This window comes from Sorex fumeus, unplaced genomic scaffold (assembly GCF_029834395.1).
Source record: "Sorex fumeus unplaced genomic scaffold, SorFum_2.1 ptg000098l, whole genome shotgun sequence".
NCBI classification, from domain to species: domain Eukaryota; kingdom Metazoa; phylum Chordata; class Mammalia; order Eulipotyphla; family Soricidae; genus Sorex; species Sorex fumeus.
Window position 1 is genome coordinate 88,880,854 of NW_026606155.1, and position 17,637 is coordinate 88,898,490.

Genomic DNA, 17,637 nt, shown 5'->3' on the forward strand with positions numbered 1-17,637 from the left:
GGGCGGGGCTCCGCGCCCAACGGGGTCCACCGCCCCCGGCGCGGGCTGCCAGCCAGTGTGCAAGAAAGAGAAGTGAGGTGGGCGTCCCCTGGGCATGCACCCCCGGGGACGCCACTCCCGGAATGAGGGTACATTTCCCTCTGCAGCTCCACGCCGAGCCCCGGTGGGGGCTTACCTGTCCCCCATCTGTTCCCCACTCCTGTGATGCCTAGAGAAGTACCCTCCTTCTCCAAGCACTCTACTCCTGCTCGTCCCATCTCTGCCCCGGACTCCCCTTGACCACCCCCCCCAGCCCCACCCTTTCTGGGTCTTAAGTAGGAAAGAATACAAGGAGGAACAGCCTGGGGAGCCAGAGAAGGGGCTGTTCCCTAAGGTGTGTCTGAATCCCCCTGCGCGAGGGTGGGGAGTGGGGTGAGGTGCGGGGGGGGGGGGGTACCCTGAAAGCGCCACCTCCCTTCTCATTTGCTCTCATCGCACAGACCCAAACGCTGGTTGCTTTTGGTCCAGCAGATGTCATCACAAACGATTCATTTCTTAAAGATAACGACTTTGCCAGTGGTCTTTCCTCCCTCCCTCCCTCCCTCCCCCGCACCCACCCCACCTCTCCTCAGAAGCCAACCTCACACAGAGCTTCCCTCTCTCCCTGAGTGCACAGAGCCCTGGAGCAGGCCCACTGCCCCCAAGCAAGCGCGCACCCACACGCAAATCCCTTCCCGTCACATCCCGGGTTTCATTGTCAATCAGATTAGTGACAGAATAGAAAGAGACAAGTCAATAAATCAAGTCTGGAAGCAGTCCCAGTGTTGTCTATCACAAACCCCTTATTCTCCTGAGGCGGGATACTCAAGCTATAGGCATTTTTAAAATAAAGTCAATCTCCCCCTCCTCCCCAAAGATGTCATAGTCTTGAAAATGCCACAATATTTGCTTTTAAGTCAGCTGATAAGGTAGTGCCTTCATCTCACCATCCTCTTCCCGGGCCTCTGTGTTTACTCTCTCATAACTGTTTTGTGAGGGAGCAAAAAAGCCACTTGAGGATCCAAAGGGAAGAGACCTCAAAGCCGCAGGAGCAGAGAAGGGTATGATGAAATAACTCTGACCCCCCTAGATCAGTAGGACCTCCATATCTAAAAATGTTTGCTGAGTTCTGCTTTTTGCATGTCCCAGCCAGTGTTCTACTGCTGTGCTTCTCAAACTTGAATGTGAACACAAATCACCTGGGGAAACTGCATCATCTTTGTACATCAGTCACCAGCTCAATTGCAGTTGCTGTCAGTCTAGGTCGGGTGGGGTCCTAAGTAGTTATTGGAATAGGATCTGAAGTGATACAGTTGCTGCCTGACACCCACCTCCACTGAATATTTTGAGTAGGGAAGCAATGGGGATACCCATAAACACTAAGTTCACAAACTCTTGCAGCAAAAATAACATGGGCACATTTTTTAAAAGTGTGGTTTAAAACTTGACTAATGATGTGAAACTGGACATAAAGATAATACCAGAAGAAAGGTCCAGTTAATCCACATTGTACGGTGTCTGAAATCTCAGAAGTCTGCCTCATGGTGTTCAAAGTTGTGGGATCCAGTCAAATCTCTGTATAGAGCACCAAAACCCAAAGTAAATAAAGGCAGAACAAAAGTCTCAATTAAATTCCTGGGTGAGACACAAAACACAATACCACTGATAACTGCAAAGGGCATGATAATTGTAAGAATGAGGCAAAGGGCCAGGGAGTCTAACTTTGTTAGATGACCTACCTCACGTGGTTCTCAATTGGGGCATTTGGCAAAAAAGATAAAGAACTGGGAAGATGGAGAATATGAACAGACTCTGGACATTTTAAAAGACCTTATTAATAGGTGTCAAATAAAGCCACATATGTTTATGTGGAAGTTTGGAGTTAAGCTGCTGATGACTCAAAGGAAAGGAATCAACCAAGTCTGCACAAAAGATGGCAGGCTTCATGGAGGAGGCAAACATGATCAAGGCAGGAACTGAACAGATGAGAGTGTAAAGTCATTCTAAGCTGGGAGGCAGCATGAACTGAGTGAAGAAGACACTGAGGTGAGAACCAGCATGCCATATAAAAGGGAATGATTAATGGAAGAAAGGAAGTAAAGTTAGATGAAATGGGGAGAGGATAATATAAGATTTGAAAGGATCATTAGGGTCCAAAATAGTACAGCAAGTAGGGAGCTTTCCTTACACTTGGCCTACCTGGGTTCAATACCTAGTACCACGTATGGTCCCCCAGAGTTCACCAGTAGTGATCCCTGAGGGCAGTGTCAAGAGTAAACCCTGAGCACTCCTGGATATAGCCCCCAAACAAAACACACATAAAAGAAGGATCGCTTAAAAAAGGTGCAGGATGCACTTACTCTAGTTTTATATGGTATGTTAATGTAGTTTTCTCCTCACCAGTGTGAAAGCTGTTGGAAGCAGGTACCTCATGGAGGCCAACACTGTCTAGGAATCAGGCACACAGCTGATACCGAAAGGCTATTAGGAGACTTGGGTTGGAGACATAGGTGCAGTCTTGCATGTTAAATATTGTTGGGCATGAAACAGTAGGATCAGGATTCTTAAGGGGAGCATTGTGTTCCCATCACCTAGTGCACAGCCTGTCATGTGGCAAGACCTCGCAAGTGTTCAAATGAATAAAGATCATCTCTCGTTACTATTTTTACATAGCTATAATTGCAGTAGGCACAATTTTGTTATTTTTTTCATAGGGCATTGTATAATTGCCCCCATTTTTTATTGTGAAAGCTTTGTTTTCCTTTAGCTTTTTTTTTGCTGTTGTTTTATTTTTTAATTCAAACCTAGAGAGTGCTAAAAGTACAAAGGAACTCTACACACTTCACTTAAAATTTTGCCATACTTTCTTCCTTTCTTTTTTCTTAATGATTTGATGCAAGTTTCAAATATCATGACACTTCAGTTCTAAATACCTTAGCAATCATTTCCTAAGATTTCCTAAAAATTTCTTCTATAGGGCCATAAGATCATTATCACACAACGGAAAGGAAACACACACACACACACACACACACACACACACACTATAATAGCATTGTATTCTGCACATTTTTCTCAATCTGTACCCCCCAAGTCATGTATCAGTGCATGTACATGGAAACCTATACAGTCCTATTTAAGATTTACTCTGTTCCCCACTGCATTTGCTGTTTTACTTGTTGCTTTTCTTTTCTCTTTTCCTTCCTTCCTTCCTTCCTTCCTTCCTTCCTTCCTTCCTTCCTTCCTTCCTTCCTTCCTTCCTTTCTTCCTTCCTCCCTTCTTGTTGAGCCACTCCTGGTGCATGCTCAGGACTTCTGACTCCGTTTTTGGGGATCAGTCCTGGCAGACTTTGGGGACCATATGACGTGACGGGGATTGATCCCAGGTCAGACATGAGCAAGCCTTACCTGCTGCAGTATCACTCCAGCCCAACTCTTTTTTTACATTTTGGTGGTGGTGAGGGGACAGTGGGTGGTTTGGGCTACACCCCGCAATGCTCAGGATTTACTTTTGACTTTGCATTCAGGATTCACTCCTGGCTGGGCTAACAGGATCATATGGGGTGCTGGGGAACTGAACTCAATTCAGTGTGCAAGACCAATAGCCTGCCTACTGTACTATGGCTATGCACCCCCCCAACTTTATATTTTTTAAATGACTACTATTATCAAATAAAATGGTTTAGTTTAACATTGCCTTATTTGTTGAACATTTAGGATATTTTTTATTCTCCTCTCTTCCATATGATTCTGGGATAAGGTACTAATAACAAATCTTTTTATGTAAAAACTTATGTAAGTTTAGGATTATTTCTTGTCCAATTTTCCAAAAGTGGAATTACTAGAGCCAAGTATGTACATTTCCCCTTAACTTTTATAAACATAGCCCATTTGACTTCATGGAATGTTTTAATACGCAGTGCAATTTATAAGGTCATGCCATGTAAAAATCATGCATATAAGTCATGATTTATAAGTATCAAACCTTATGATTTTCTCTCATCCCTTTATGTCATCCAAAGCACCCTCGTCTACTGTCCTCCTTTGTCCTTGAAACCTTCTTTTGAACTTTGTTTGTGGGGAGCCACACACTGCTGTGCTCAGGGCTTACTTCTGGGTCTGTGCTCAGGATGGCTATGTGCTCAGGACTGCATGCTGGGGGATCATATGCTGGATTTAACCTGGATTGGCTGTGAACAAAGCAAGTGCCTTACCCGCTATAATACCTGAGTTATCTCTCTGTTCCTCAAACTTTTCTTGAAAAAAAATTTTTAAATAATTTTTTAATTTTATAATTTTTAAATTTTTCACAATATTTCATTACATTTAATATTCAAACACTAATTCTACCATCATTACACCTTCCCACCACACTTTAGTTGTTTCCATCCTGAACCCCAATCCCTGCCCCAAAGCAGACCCGAAATAATATATTTTGCAATTGTTATGAAAAACCGCTGAAAATGCTACAAAAAAGTATCCTTGGAGGAAAGAGTGTGGAGATTGTTGTATTTCACCCAGGGGCCATTAAACCCTTCTAACCCTTCTATAAGAGATCACTTACATGTTGTTAAAGGTTGAGTCTTGTGTGATATATATATAAATATATATATTTATTTATTTCCCTCTAAGATTGGCTACCTCCTTCTTTAAACCCTATCAAATGTGGTGCGGTAATCTTGGAGTATGGGTAGGGGTTGTGTGGTTTGAAGTATCATGATGTGTGAATTGTCATCATGGCTGCGTGATCCAGGGATAGATTCACTCGTGGGTGATGCTCTGCCCGATCGTGTGGAGAGCGGCCATGAGCATGAGCATGGCGGCGGCTGGGTTCTGAAGATTTCTGGCTGCCGGGGTTGGGTCCCTTGGGGAGGGGAAGGGTCTCACCCGCCCCCTTCCAGGGTGCCCCAAGTGAAACAGCCTGATGTGGGGTCTGGTGGCATGGCTATGGCAAGCGTCATGTTAAAGCATCATTATTCTGTGTTCCCCCCCCCCCCCCTTTTCTTCAACTTAAACAACTCCTGCACTAGGTCCCAAGCTTTGGCCAGAGCAGACACTTTGTAAACTGATAATGAATGGGGTATTCTCACTTCTGCTTGCCTGTCTTTGGATGTCCATTCCTAAACAATGATCCTTTCTGAGTTGTCCTTCCTCCCTCCCTCCTTCCCTCCCTCCCTACCCACTGCACTATTGCTCTTTGCCCAGTACCCTTTTCTTTTATTTGGTTTCCTTTTTCTCTTCTTTTTTCTTTTCCTTTTAAAAATTTAATAACTATGAGATTACAAAGTTACTCATGAGTGTGTTTCAGGCATACAATGTTTCAACACACATCCTTTCACCATTGCCCACTTCCCTCCTCCTTTTGTCTCCAGGTTTACCCTGGGCGCATCTCTATCCAGGACTTTGAGAGGGTAAAATATCCTAGCATATTCAGGTATGTACACTGCTCTTTGAGATTCTGGATATAGATGGAGTTTCATTTACATCAGGTTTTCTAATCATTTATTATGAAAACAGCATGGTTCTGTGTTGAAAGACTACAATGTAAGATGTAACATATGGCAAACCAAGCCACTCCACTCATTTATAAACTATAAGAAATCTCTCTTCAATTATGGAGAGACTATGCTTGCCACACATAGGAAAATTAGTTCTGCCTTCAGTGAGCTTTAAAATTTTTTAATTTTAGTGGTTTGTGACATAAGCTGGATCCTGACAATAAGATATGGGAGAGGTGAAGTGGAAGATTTTTAAAGGTCTTCCTTGCTTTGGACGGAAGCAAATGCTTCTCAACTCCCAAATCTAGGATTTTTTCCTGCTCTTCCAACCTGAAATTTAAATAGGAGTGCTACCAGGAGAGCCAGGCTCCCATCCAAAGATTTTTAATGAACACAGTTAAGAATCCCCTTCCCCTATTCTAGCCACACAAACTTCTAATCTCCCTGCCCAGGAACAGGATCTGGAAGAAAAGGAGCAGGACCCAAGTGGGTGAGATCCTCTCCCAGTATGATGGAAAGAGGACATTGCCTTTCCTGTAAAGGGAAATTGCCCAGCAATGCAAATCTGTCATGTCAAGTCCTGTCTGATTTCTGGGCAGCTGAAGAAGTGAAGACTATGTATTAAGTAAAAGCAAGAGGGAGATAATTACATATATATCTACAGTGTACTTGTTTATACAAGACTGTCGTGCAAAGTGACAATGATTGGGGGAGGAGGAGAAGAAAAGGGAGACTTACTTTTCACTGGAATTCCGCACATGTAGTCTGTTTTAAAATGAGTAACACGATTTTAAGATACACGAAAAAAAAATTTGCAAGGTCACGGGGGCGCTGTTTTGCTGGTGTAAGAGGATGATTTAGGCAACGATTTTCGATGTTTTCGAGGGAAAGAATTACAGCTGCATTCAGAGAATTAAACGAGAACTAACGGAGGTGGCGATTTTAGGGGTTGTTCAGTGTTCAAGGAAAAGGGATGCAAGCGGTTGATTGGTTGATTTAAAAAGCCAGTTAAGATTTACACAGAACATTATGGATGAGGTTAAAAAAAAATGTTGCTGACCATTTTTAAAAGAAGTAGTCCCCTTGCCGCGCCATTGTTCCCACAATGCCGTGACTCGGATTCGAACCGAGGTTGCTGCGGCCACAACGCAGAGTACTAACCACTATACGATCACGGCGAGCTACCGGAGACTTGCAGGACAAGTTCTCCTGTTGTCCTCTTCAACAGTCATAGGTCTCCCCAGTCTGTACGTCATCAGCGGGCCCGCCTCCGGGGCGGGTTCCAGCCCGAGGAATAGAATGCGCAGGCGCATACCACCCTCGGTTGCTCTTTGCGCGGGTTCTAGCCTGTTCTGTCTGATTCAGTAACTGCAGGTGCGGGTTGGTAGTCCCGGGTGCAAGAAATCGAACCCTAGAGCCTGGGAGATCTGTTCAGCGACCTTGGGCCGATAGTCAGTGCTCCTCCGGGGTTCGTCTCCACTGACTTCCGAAGAGTGCTCCTGTGCCGCCTGACCAGAGGATCTGGACACCCAGAGAAGTGGGCTGGATAGGTAGAAGCACTCGCTGAATGCCTCTCGTCCGATGTTTCAACTCAACCCCCGCCCCGGCACACATTTCCCTGCAGCTTCTGTTAGTCGTCGGGCAGCCCTGACACCTTCCTGATTTACTGCTCCAGCCAGACTCGGTACCCACCTCTGTTACACCCCTGGGCGCCACCGCAGAGACGATCCAGGTTTTCTTCTTATCCATGAATACTCCCAATTTTCCGAGGCACCTAGAATCAGGTCGAATCCAAAGCAGGCAGTGGCTTCTTTTCTATTTTCTCTCTCTCTCCCCTCCTTCCCTCCTCTCTCTCTCTCTCTCTCTCTCTCTCTCTCTCTCTCTCTCTCTCTCTCTCTCTCTCCCTCCCTCCCTCCTCTCTCCCTCTCCCCATCCCCTCTCCCTCTCCCCCTCACCCTCCCTTGCTAACAACGTAGCTCCTGATTCTATACCGGACGGTAGTAATCACCCATCCCGCCAGGGTCACATGCTATAACCAAACGCACCCCCTCCCCCGACACCTGCAGAGTCGCCAAATTGGTCTTTCTAAACGCGAAAAGAAATTCTTTCATTGCAGCACCTCTCACCCCCACCCTGATTGCAAGGAAGTTAACACCGATCTTCCCTGGCTCATCTCTTTGGCGCGATTGTTCTTATTCCCTAATTACTTGTATTCTTCACTCCACAGGTAACTGAGAAGCACTACTCGGTCAAGCCAGGGCCTTTGGGCGTCTTGGGGGCGGGGAAGGGAGATTATTTACAAAGAAGAGTTATCATGTCTTTTTCAAGTCAGCTCGCGAAATTATCCTGGCGGCCTGGCAAATTTCCTTTTTAAGAGCTACAAGTCTCGACTTCCAATTACTGGGAGTCGGTTTCCACTACGGGCAAGGACGTTCTTCAATGCCTATTACACTTACCAACCCCATTATAACTGCTCTGTGCTTTGTCCCTAAGAACGCGCCTAATAATCCCGAAATACACCGACCGAAGGACACTTTAGACCGAACTGGCGCAAATCGCGTTCCCAATGGTCGCAAGGGAATTTGGGATCTAGTTTTGAGAATACTGTTACAGACTGGAAACCAAAAAAAAAAAGGAGAGCAACAAAATCGGATGCCCCTGCCGTGCCATTGCTTCGCAATGCCGTGACTCGGATTCGAACCGAGGTTGCTGCGGCCACAACGCAGAGTACTAACCACTATACGATCACGGCGAGCTACTGGGGAATCGAAAGCAACCGCTCTCGGCGGAGCTCTTCTCTACTGAAAGCCACGCCCCTCGGCCTCGTCACGCCTGGTTCCGCCCCCGCCGGTCTCCCGGTGCCTAGCAGCGGCCGGCGCGCTGGTCTCCTTGCGCGCTCTGGCTCTCCGTGAGCGCTCGCTCCGGGCCTACGTTCTGCCGCTGCGGAACCGCAGTAGCTCTCGCGCTCGCCTTCCCCTCTTTCGCCCCTCGAACTGCGAATTGTGAGGTGGCTCAGAACCAAATTTTCCTTCCTGCCGAATTGAAGAGACGGCCGCATTCCGAGCCCGTTCATTCCGATACCTGGGGCGCGAGGCTTTCGGGGCCTGAGCCCTGAGGGGACTTCCTCTCCGCTACGGATTCCTTTAAGCGTTTTTCCGGACTCCTGCGCGCGGCGCGCATGATTTTAGGGGGCGGCCGCCAAGGCACGTGTCGTTCGCTCCTCCTCAGCAGGCAAGGGGCGGTCCCGGAACCCAACACGTCGGCCGTCGAGTAGAGAAGGACGACACTTGGTGAGCCGGCCCGCGTGGCGTCCCGGTAGCTCGCCGTGATCGTATAGTGGTTAGTACTCTGCGTTGTGGCCGCAGCAACCTCGGTTCGAATCCGAGTCACGGCATTGTGGCGGCAATGGCACGGCAAGGGATTCCTTTTGGACTTGGGGGACCCTGTTGGTCTCAGGATGACGACGTCTTTCCTACTTCTTGTCTGGCCTAAGAACCGTTCTTGAGAGAAAGACCTGGACGTTTCTTTCTCCAAATTCTACCTTTTAGCGCAGTGTGTTACCCTCGGTTTTAATCCTTCCCTCTATTTTAGCTTTTGATCAGTATCAGTCTGTGCGGCCCTAATCAGTGTGGTTGACTCTTCACTAAAAACTACACGGGCATGAAAAAACAGACAAACAAACAAACACACAAACCCTCCGTACTTCGCTGAGTAGGGTTCTAGGCAAGTGTGTCTAATGTTTGAAGAATGCAGATTATAAAAGCCAGCGAACTGGTGATCCGGTGACAAGACTCAGACGTGAGCGCTTGAGGCACTGGTCACCCGTCCAGGCCACCGTGATGGGTGCTAATGGGAGCTCTGTGGCCTCCAACTCCATAGCCCATTATGTGAGAGGGTGTTCCCCACCCTCAGGGATTTTTTTTTTCTAATCCTCAGATTTAAAGGGAATTTTGTTACTTGTTTGTTTGAGGTGCACTTAAAGAATACACAGATAATAAATTCAGGTCTGTCACTTGGTATCACACAAAATGGAAGTGAATTTTGGATTTGGTCCTGGGGGTGGGGTGGCAGCAGTGTCACTATCACCAGTGAGGAATGAGGCTCTCCAGCCCCTCCTGGGGGATCTGGAGGTAGGGAAGTCAGGAAGCATTTCTCGGAGAGATGGACATGGCAGTGTAGTTGCATTCTTTTACCAGCGCCATCAGCTAAGACTTGTTAGTGTGTAAAAGCAAGACATTGGTGAGAGTTATTATTGTTCTCATTTCTATTCTCCCAATTCTCTAAATTTGATGCGTTCAAGACCTCAGATAGGAGAGTTTAGAGCAGGAGAGAATAGAATAGGGGAAGTAAGTGTGAAATCTCAATATCCCTTCCAATCCTTTTTACACACTTTCCACCTCCGGATGGTTTTATCTTGATTGGATTTGTTACTTTCTGCAGATTTCTAGTCTCCACTCTGTCAGTTAAATTTTATTTTCCTTCCTTCTGATGGACTCTGAGGTATAGTAGTTCACATACTGTAGACTGCCAAGCAGATGTGTCACTAGGATGATTCAGCAGCATGGTGTCTCAGACTTACCAGGTTTGGCTTGACTGTGTTATTTCTCTGTCTGAGGGGCTGAACTGTGTAAATACCAGTGGGTGTGGGCAGGTGGAGCACTGGGCCCTCCCGGGACTCTGCCTGCACAAATCTTGAGAAGACTCCAGTGGTCCGACCTATAAACCTGGCCCACCAGGTTTGGCTTGGCTGCAGCTTCTCTCCCACACAGTGGAATTTAAGCACCTAGGTGAATGTTATATTTCAAAGTAAGCGTTCTCCTTTCTCCAACTAGTTGCTCAAAATACTTTTGGAAATATTGTTTGGAGATTATCTTTAGAGTTAATTTAGAAGCTGCACTGCACTGTAGCACTGTCCTCCCGTTGTTCATCGATTTGTTCAAGAGGTCACCAGTAACGTCTCCATTGTGAGATTTGTTGTTACTGTTTTTGGCATATCAAATACGCCATGGGGAGCTTGCCAGGCTCTGCCATGCAGGCAGGATACTCTCGGTAGCTTGCCGGATTCTCCAAGAGGGGCGGAGGAATTGAACCCAGGTCAGCCGCATGCAAGGCAAATGCCCTACCTGCTGTGTTACCGCTCCAACACCGTTTAGAAGCTATGTAAGAAAATTAATTTCAATATATAGATTCTGTTATGAAGTTAACTCTTGTATAAGTTTGTAGACTTTTTTTAGGGAAGGGACAACATCTAGTGGTGCGTAGGGCTTACTCCTGGCTCTGTGCGCATGAGTTGCTGTGGATCACAAGACAGAGCCCTACCCACTGTCTGTAATTTTTGCTGTTGTTTTTGGTCCACATCAGGCAGCGCTCAGGGCTTACTCTGACTCTGTACTCAGGGATCACTGCTGGAGGGGATGTGGGTCTGTAGATTTAACCCATTGTGCAAGGCATGCACCCTGCCCACTATAATACCTCTCCAGCCCATAAGTGTGTAGGTGTAATTTATGATTCCATAAGTGCCATGTACTGTACTATGCACTGTACTAAGCATTTTAAGAAGGTCCTTTCTAGTGAGTCTTCTATGAAAGCTAGAACAGTGCTGCTCTTGACTAGAGGAGCTACTGTCTCCCATGGAACACCTCATTGTTCACCTTGTATGTATTTGAGTTATCAGGAGTGACCTGCCTGAAACCGATGTGTCTCATTGATGAGGGTGACATTGAGATTTGGAGAATGAGAAGATGAAGAGAGATGTAGGAGCCAGTTACTGTGTTTTGTGGGCTGATATGATGAGGGTGTAGCACAGAATTTCCACTAGGAGGTGCTACCTCCCAGGAAGTTGATGTGAAAACAGACTGGGTAAACACTTTGGATTTAAACTCTATACCACTGAACCCATTTCTTGGGGATTCTCTTGATAGTTAGTACGCAAGTTCCATTCATTGGTCCATTCATTATTCATTCATTCAGTGAAGTAGTATCTTTTGTATCTCAAAATGTTATGCATCCAGGGCACCGTAAAGCTTTATTAGCAGCATATTTCAATTTGAAAGTGCTGTACCACAGGCAACAACAGAAAAGAACAAGAAATTTTCTTTGGAAGAGACATTTCTTGCTGTGGTGTAAGGAAACTCCAAGGAAGAGCTGAGAAACTAAAATCATAATTAGAAAATAATCAAAGTTTATTTCCAGCATTTCACATTTAACTGGAAAATAAATTCAGTAAGAAAAGGAATGTTACATGTTGCATTGTTTTGCATTCTTGATTTTGTCATTTGAAGTGTACGACTACTACATGTCACAAGTGACTATGCTGGAGACTGACTCTGGATGCATAAGTTGGTCCTTCGTTTCCAAGTACTTTTTGTCACCTCCGCAAAATGAAGCCACAGGGAGATCCTGCAGGATTATTCCTGTCATGAGGCCTGAAACTCTTTTCTGGCTTAGGGAGATTGCCAGAGGGGACCACCTCTCAGAAGTAGAGATCAAACTAGTGATTTCTAAACATTTCAGAACAATAAATGGGAATGATTTTTTAAATTTTTAAATTTTATTTTTTAAATTTTTATTAGTGACAAACCATGAGGTACAGTTGTAAGGTAAAAGGTAAAGGCCCTCCCGTTGATTGTCGATTTACTCGAGCGGGCCCAGTAACGTCTCCATTGGAGACTTTGTTGTTACTGTGTTTGCCATATCGAATACATCACGGGGAGCTTGCCAGGCTCTGCCATGCGGGCGAGATACTCTCGGTAGCTTGCCGGGCTCTCCAAGAGGGGCGGAGGAATCAAACTCAGGTCGGCCATGTTGGCCGCTTGTAAGGCGAACGCCCTACCGCTGTGCTATCGCTCCAGCCCACACAGTTGTAGACTTACAAATTTTTGTGCTTGGGTTTCAATTATACAATGATTAAGTACCCATCCCTCCACCAGTGCCCATTTTCCACCACCACGGAACTCAGTATCCCTCCCACCCCCCATACCCCCAGTCCCACCCTGCCTCTGTGGCAGGGCATTTCCTTTTGTTCTCTCTCTCCTTTTGGGTCCTGTGGTTTGCAAGAGAGGCATTGAGTGGCAATCATGTTTGGTCTATAGTCTACTTTCAGCATGCTTCTCCCATCCTGGGAGGATCCTCCAGGTACTCCCTTTACTTGGTGCTCCCTTCTCTATCTGAGCTGCCTTTTCCCCTAGCATGTGTGGCTGGCCTCCAAGCCATGGAGTAAACCTCCTGGTACTAATCTCGGCTATTCTTGGTTGTTAGTCTCCTATTTTGTTACTTTATGTTCCTCAGATGAATGCAATCTTTCTATGTCTATCCCTCTCTTTCTGATTCATTTCGCTTAGCAGGATACTTTCCATGTAGTACCACTTGTATGTAAATTTCATGGCTTCATCTTTTCTAAATAAAAGGGAATGATTTTTTAAAAAATATTTAATGAAAAAAATTGTTCAGTGTGACAATTTTTTCAAGATTCAGTGTATTTACAGGGGTATGGTGCTGCCAGCAGGTCAGTCTGTACCTGTGAGGTGAGTACATCAGCAGCCTGATGGCACTTTCAGACTTCCAGATACCCCAAAATTGCTGCTGTGCCTTTGGCCAGACCCAAAAAAACTTGGGGCAAAGTTTACCAAGACCATTTACAAAATAAATGGCCAAAAGTTAGGTATGTGGGAAACACACCCACAAACCACCTCCAGCTCAGCTATATAATTGGAGGCATGGCCTCTCTGGTTCCTGATTGAACTGCTTAATGGCCATGATCCCAGAGACTCAGAAGTAAATCTCGAAACCCAGCGGCTTTTGACAGAAATGCGTCCAGTCCTTGCAGTAGGTTACTGGTGCTGGGCCAACCCAGGTGGGAATAGGTTTCGTGCCTTGGCCTATTCCCCCTGGCAGCCCAGTGGCCACTGAACAGTCAAGTTTGGGTCTGCAATGACGAGACACGCAGGGCTTCAAGGGATGGGGGTGGAGCCAGTCCTGTCCTCCCCACCCCAACAAGACCCCAAGACATCGCCCCCAAACGGCCTCTCTGGCTCCTGATCAAGCTGCTTAAAAGCCATGATCCCAGACTCAGAAACAAATCTCGAAACCTGGCGGCTCATTTCGAGAAATGGCAGAAATGCGTCTGCACCACGCAGTAGGTTACTGTCTCCGGGCCACCTAAAAGAAGATTATGTTCTTCTTAGTTTTTTAACTGTAAGAGTGATTTTTATAAGGTGATGGAGAAACTAGATGATAATTTTTAAAAGTTCTTCCTTAGAAACATTAAAATTTGGCAAAGCTATGCGGTTCTCTGTAATTATTTTTGAACATTTACTGCCAGTGGAATCTAAAAGGATAAAGTTGACTAGAGAGCCTAGAATGTAATATATTAAGCCAAGAAAAATATGGTCCTCAATGAAGAGGTGAATCTGAGTGAATGCTATTTAAAAAAAATTGTTATTTTCTCCAAGGATTAACTAGGTGTTGGGAGTGGGTTTGGGCTCCAGGGCCATTTCTGAGTGCTGGTAGGGGGACCGTATGTTGCAGGGATTAAACCCGGTTACTGCCTGTCCAAACTCTGCAAGAGAATGCTTAGAGGAAAATGTGCCCCTTTCTGTCATACAGTGGGCTCAATTTGCAAACCACCCACTCACTCATTCTACTGTAATCCTTAGTATCATCTGTGCTAGGACTTGGAGCTATAAACATGACTAATATCCCTTTCTACTCTCAAATCATCTCAGTCCATAGTTATTTAGATGAGTGAAGTACAGCTATGCTAAAAGAGTACACAAAATACATTGACATTTAAACCACTTAAGCAGCATATAACATTTGAGCAGGGTTTCAAGACACAAAAGAATAATTTTCTTACGGCGAAGGGGGAATGTATTGTAGGCAAACAAAGTCAGAAACAAGGAAATGTGAACCTATGGATTGTATAGGGAGACACAAGTGATTACTACAAGGTACCGAGGGAGTGGATGAAGAGAGGGTGGAGCCAAGTTATGATAAATCTATGGCTTATTTTTGAGTCAGGCCTTTTTACTGGAGACTGGTGCTCATGACTAAGTAAACGTACCACTTTGGGGATCCCCTGAAAGCCAAAGGTTTAATCTTCAAAACAGTATATTTATGACAAAATATTAGTAATTTACAGTATTACTGTGTTGGATAACATTGGTTTGTCCTTGCTCCTCCCACAGGAAGCTTAGATTTATTGAGTTACATCCACCACATTGCTCCCAAGGCACACCCAATTCCATCAGGCATTCCTATCCTATAATTGCTTTTCTCTTTCCTTTATGTCCTTTGCATGTTTAGCAATGTCCTTTTTTGTATAGACACAGGAAGACAGCTGATATGCTTTTATAACATGGGAGTTAATTGACTCTGAATAATATTTACTTCTGGGCATCTATCATATTTACCTGACAAGCTTCAGTTCCTCTTACTTCCTGACACCCCCAAAAGGAAAGAAAGAAGGAAGTGTGAACCTGTGGATTATATAGGGAGAGACAAGAGACAAGATTGCAACAAGGTACCTAGGGAGTAGATGGAGAGAGGTACTTGGATGGACTAGGGCAGGCTGTAAGCTATCCTGGCAGGGTAGGGAAAGGGAAAGGTAAGCACCATAACAAGTATAATAATTTAAGAGAACGGTCATGGACAAACCCTGTCATGACCCAAAAAGAAGTAACTGAATAAGGACCCTGCTAGGGTTAGGAAAGACTAACCTGGCTTGAGGAATGTAGTTTGGGATATATAGTGAGATGTTACCAGGAAGAGCCATTCTTTAAGTTTAATATATCTCTTACTGTGTTCATATAAAATGACTAGAAATAATAGTCTTTAATATGACTTTAAATGGATTACTAGCTAAGGAAGGAGAAAGCAGTACACCTTTAGATGGACTCTCGCCCTTGAGCTGATCTCCTAGTAATCTAGAGTGCTGAACTCTCAGGTGAGATTTTGCCCCTGAGTTAATCTCTTAGAAGAACTTCCCCTGAAGGAGGGGCTTTACATCTGTTTATTATTATGATAATGTTCAACCCCATCAATGTGTACCCCTCCTCATGATTTCTCTATAACTAAGATGTAAGAGAGAAGTAGAGGAGAGAAAAAAGGAATAAACGGTCACTGATAACCAACCAGACTGTGGCCCCTATTCCTCTGTTTTCCCATTCCTTTGACCATTGCTGTCTCGTTCTTGGCCACCAGATGCACGTGTCGTGCACCCACACTTTTTTTGAACTCACATTACTGGATTTTGATCATAGTCATTGGGGACCCTTCTTAGTCTCTGTTCTATTCATTCATTTATTTATTTTTAGACCTCCCAAGCCGTGTAATCACAAAATAAATAAGTGATCGACGGGCGATCTCTCTCACCTGCATGTACGTTTGGTGGCCATTTGCCACTTTCCCACTCCAGCCTGTTGCCGCTGACAATGGGTGCATGAAGGAGGGAACAGGGCCGCCAGGCTAGTTGGTGATCAGTTGCCATTTATTTCATTCTCCTCACGTGCCTGTTCCAAACTCACTAAGCACCCCATTTCAGGTTGACAATGCCCCTCATTCTTTTTTTTTTTTCTGGAGGTTTCTTTTTTTTTTTTTTTTTTTAGTGAAACACCATGAGGTACAGTTGTAGATTTACAAATTTTTGTGCTTGGATCTCGGTCTCACCATGCTCAAACACCCATCCCTCCACCAGTGCCCATCTTCCACCACCAGGATAATATCCCTCCCTCCCCATCCCCCCCATCCCCCTCTGCCACTGTGGCAGGGCATTCCCCCCTGTTCTTTCTCTCCTTTTGGGTGTTGTGATCAGCAAAAGAGGCATTGAGTGGCAAACATGTTCAGTCCAGTCCACTTTCAACCTGCATCTCCCCTCCTGGGAGGATCCTCCAAACACCCTCCATTTGGTGCTCCCTTCTCTATCTGAACTGTCCCCTCCCCTAGAATACCCGGCTGGCCTCTAGGCTATGGAGTAATCCTCCTGGTGTTGATCTCAGCTATTCTTGGGTATTAATCTCATATTTTGTTATTTTATATCCCCCAGATGAATGCAATCTTTCTATGTCTATCCCTCTCTTTCTGACTCATTTCGCTTAGCATGATACTTTCCATATTGTACCACTTGTATGTAAATTTCATGACTTCATCTTTTCTAAGAGCTACGTAGTACTCCATTGTGTAGATGTACCAAAGTTTCTTTAACCAGTCATCTGTTCTTGGGCACTCAGGTTTCTTCCAGTTTCTGGCTATTGTAAAGAGTGCTGCAATGAACAAACAAGTGCAGATGTCACTTCGGCTACACATTTTTGCCTCTCTGGGATATATTCCCAGGAGTGATATCGCTGGGTCAAATGGGAGCTCAATTTCTAATTTTTTGAGGAACGTCCATACTGCTTTCCAAAAGGGCTGAACCAGTCGGCATTCCCACCAACAGTGGAGGAGTGTCCCTTTCTCGCCACATCCGCGCCAAGCGCCAGCATCGGTTGCTTTTGTTCTTTTGAATGTGGGCCAGTCTCTGAGCTGTGAGCTTGTATCTCATTGTGGTTTTGATCTGCATCTCCCTGATGATTAATGATGTAGAGCATTTTCTCATGTGCTTTTTTGCCATTCGGATTTCTTCTTTGAGAAAGTTTCTGTTCATTTCATTGCCCCATTTTTGGATGGGGTTGGATGTTTTCTTCTTGTGGAGTTCAACCAGTATTTTGTATATCCTGGATATCAACCCCTTGTCAGATGTGTATTCGGTGAATATTCTTTCCCATTCTGTAGACTGTCTTTGTATTTTGGTCACTGTTTCTTTGGAGGTGCAGAAGCTTCTTAGTTTAAGATAGTCCCATTTATCTATCTCTATTTTCACTTGCTCAGCCAGTGGTGTGGCATCTTTGAAAATACCATTAGCCTCAATGTCATGGAGGGTTTTGCCAACTTTGTCTTCAATGTACCTTATGGTTTCTGGTCTGATGTTGAGGTCTTTAATCCATTTTGATCTTACCTTTGTACATGGTGTTAGGCAGAGTTCTGAGCCCATTTTTTTGCATGTAGCCATTCAGTGATGCCAGCACAATTTGTTAAAGAGGCTTTCCTTACTCCACTTCACATTTCTTGCACCTTTATCAAAGATTATA

At 45.0% G+C, this 17,637-nt stretch overlaps 3 non-coding genes and 1 pseudogene across 3 annotated transcripts; 1 reads left to right on the forward strand and 3 right to left on the reverse strand.

Moving 5' to 3' along the window:
* Nucleotides 1-6,621: 6,621 nt before the first annotated feature.
* On the reverse strand, nucleotides 6,622-6,693 carry TRNAH-GUG (transfer RNA histidin (anticodon GUG)). Its single transcript has one exon. It is a non-coding gene; the product is annotated as a tRNA-His (tRNA).
* Nucleotides 6,694-8,195: 1,502 nt separating this feature from the next.
* Nucleotides 8,196-8,267, reverse strand: TRNAH-GUG (transfer RNA histidin (anticodon GUG)). The gene has a single exon. It is a non-coding gene; the product is annotated as a tRNA-His (tRNA).
* Nucleotides 8,268-8,584: 317 nt separating this feature from the next.
* The window catches only part of LOC130041749 (dipeptidyl peptidase 3-like), a 31,559-nt pseudogene continuing 22,506 nt past the window's right edge, over nucleotides 8,585-17,637 (reverse strand).
* TRNAH-GUG (transfer RNA histidin (anticodon GUG)) lies at nucleotides 8,838-8,909 on the forward strand. Its single transcript has one exon. It is a non-coding gene; the product is annotated as a tRNA-His (tRNA).